Source organism: Arachis ipaensis, chromosome B10 (genome assembly GCF_000816755.2).
Source record: "Arachis ipaensis cultivar K30076 chromosome B10, Araip1.1, whole genome shotgun sequence".
In the NCBI taxonomy this organism is placed as follows: Eukaryota; Viridiplantae; Streptophyta; class Magnoliopsida; order Fabales; family Fabaceae; genus Arachis; species Arachis ipaensis.
In genome coordinates this window covers 94689680-94692328 of record NC_029794.2, presented here as the reverse complement: position 1 = coordinate 94692328, position 2649 = coordinate 94689680, and positions in this window count along the sequence as shown.

The following is a 2649-nucleotide window of genomic DNA, read 5'->3' as shown; positions in this document are numbered from 1 at the left end:
TTGCTGGCTGAATTAATCTATATTGCTTACTGCTGTTTGTGCTGCTTGTTGGCTTACATACCCCTTTTCATATGAATTCACTTCTGGCTTCTGTTTGTGATTGTCACTAAGTTTATATGAAATTGACTTGATTATCTGAATTTGGAAAACAGCCAATTTGCTACTGAAATGCTGCCGAATTTTTCCTAACCATGTTCCATGAATTAACAATGCTTTAATTGATGCAATAAGCTTCTATTTGATGACTTCTGTATCAAAAGACTTTTGTTGCCTAATTGGTTTTAGAAAACCCTCAAGAACAAGTTTTGGTCGTACTTATCAACTTTTTTGCTTGTTATGCATGATGACTTGCTATATGCATTGCATGATTGAGTAAACTCTCAGATTGACCATGAACTTGGTTTTCATTTGAATTTGAGCCCAATTTGCTTACTTTCACAAGGTTGATGATTTCTTCTACCTGCGTGGCTAATGTGATTCATTTTCTCTACGCCCAAATTACCTTTAGTCACATGGAACATATAATTTTCAACCCTTATCTTAACTTTGTGACATTCATGGCTCGCTGAAATTTGGTATTTGAATTTCACTTATGTGCATTGTTCACTGTAATTCTTATTTCACCAACACCACTAGTGATCTTTACATTGATTGATGGTCTGTTTCATATTAGTTGCTTTCTAGCTATATCATATTTCATCATCAATGACTTGTTGTATTTCATGATTGTGAGTGTGCTTACATTCCTATTTTGTACATTCCCCTTTGAATTGAGCCGGTAACCACCATGTCACTGATTTTCAAACTGATTTCTAACTTTAATCTGTTTAACCAACTAACTTCTTTTGGTTTTCAACTTAACTCTTTTGATCATTATTTTGGATATGGTGTTTCCTAGGCTTAGTAAACGAGTAATGTGCAAATGTGGTTTGAATTCTTGGTTGAAGTTTGGTTTGAATTCTGAATTCTGTTGCTTGCATTCCAAGAAATCCCTTTACTTTATTCACTTCATGAATATGCTTTGCTTTGAGTGCTTTGTATCTGTTTGCCTATCTGCTTATATTATATCATCTCTGTTTTTCAGGATGTTAGACAAAGGAAAGGCTATAGCCACTACCTCCAAAAAGAGAAAGTGCTCTAAGACCTCTACCCCCTCTCCTTATGCAAACTATGCTAAGAATCCCCTGAACGAAGAGGATAAGGAAAATCAGATGCTACCACACACTGACCCAATCAAATTCCCAAACCTCTACTGTGAGCTATGCTTCTCCGACTTCCGGTAGAAGAATCTAAACATTGAGAAGAAACTGCTCCTTCCTAATGATGTGAGGCATGCCATTAACACCCGCATTCTGGAGTTAGGATTGGATTTTGTTGACAGAGATTTGGGGAGGGTGAACACTTCATGGGTGAGAGAATTTTATTGTAACTTCTTCAGAGCCACTCTTGATTCAGTTTAGCTGTGGGGTAGAGAGATTATGATCACTGAGGCTGCCATTGGGGATGCACTACTCTGCCACCATCGTCCTGACGACACCTGCGCTTATAAGCAGGAAGAGATAGCCATCCATTGCATGACATTTAACTATGAGGCGTTTAAGCGCGTGATTGCCACACTGATGCTCCTTGGGTGATGGATTCTGGGAACAAGAAGCCCAAGGGGATGCGCTTTGCTTATCTGTCGAAGGAAGCCAAGACCTGGCAGCATATCTTCGCCCACTATGTCCTACCCACCACTCACTTCTCAGAGATTCCTATGGATATGCTGGTTCTGATTGGGTGTGTGATAGAGGGGAAGGAGGTAAACTTTCCTCGGCTGACCAGGAAAAGTATGTGGCACACGCATATCCGTGGTCTGCTGCCCTTTCCTACACTGATCACCAGTATGATTGAGATGGCTGATGTTTCGTGAGAGGATGATAACGTAACACCACCACCCCCAGATGAGGACGAGAAGGAAGTTACCATTCCATGGGGTGGGTGGGTGCACGAGAAGCCCCCACCCAAACGCCGTTCCCGAGCTAGAGCAGTGGAGGAGGCAACTCAGCCCTCATCGTCAGCAATAGCAGCAGAACCCCCTCTACTTCAGCAGCAGCAGCATCCTTACCACCACCACCAGCACCTGAGCCGACTTATCTGTTGGTGCGGCACCTGCTTCGCTTCATGGAGCGCCTCGAGCGTCGTTCCATGCGACGTCTCGACCGCATCGACCAGGTGTTTGTATTACAGGGCATCGAGCTACCGCCGTTCCCAGACTCTCCTACTTCCGACGAGCAGGATCAGGAGGAGGAGCTGGCTGAGGAGCCGACTCATCAGGATACACCTCCAGAGACATAGGCCACCACTAAGGTCCAGCAGCTTCCTGAGGATCCACAGTCACAGCCAGAGCCACAGCCAATCCTAGTCCCACAACCTGAGCCTGAGCCACAGCCCGGCGCGATTGTTGACCCCCATCCCGAGCTTCAACTGTAGCATCGATGACGATTCTTGATTCTAAAGTGTGGGGAGGTCACCGCTCGTGACCGGTGTTTACATTTATGTGGTGAACTTTCGGACATCTATTTCTAGTTTCTGCTATTTTATTTTATTTCGTACTTTATCTTTTAGATCATTTTGGGATTACTGTACATATTTGCTATTGTGGATACT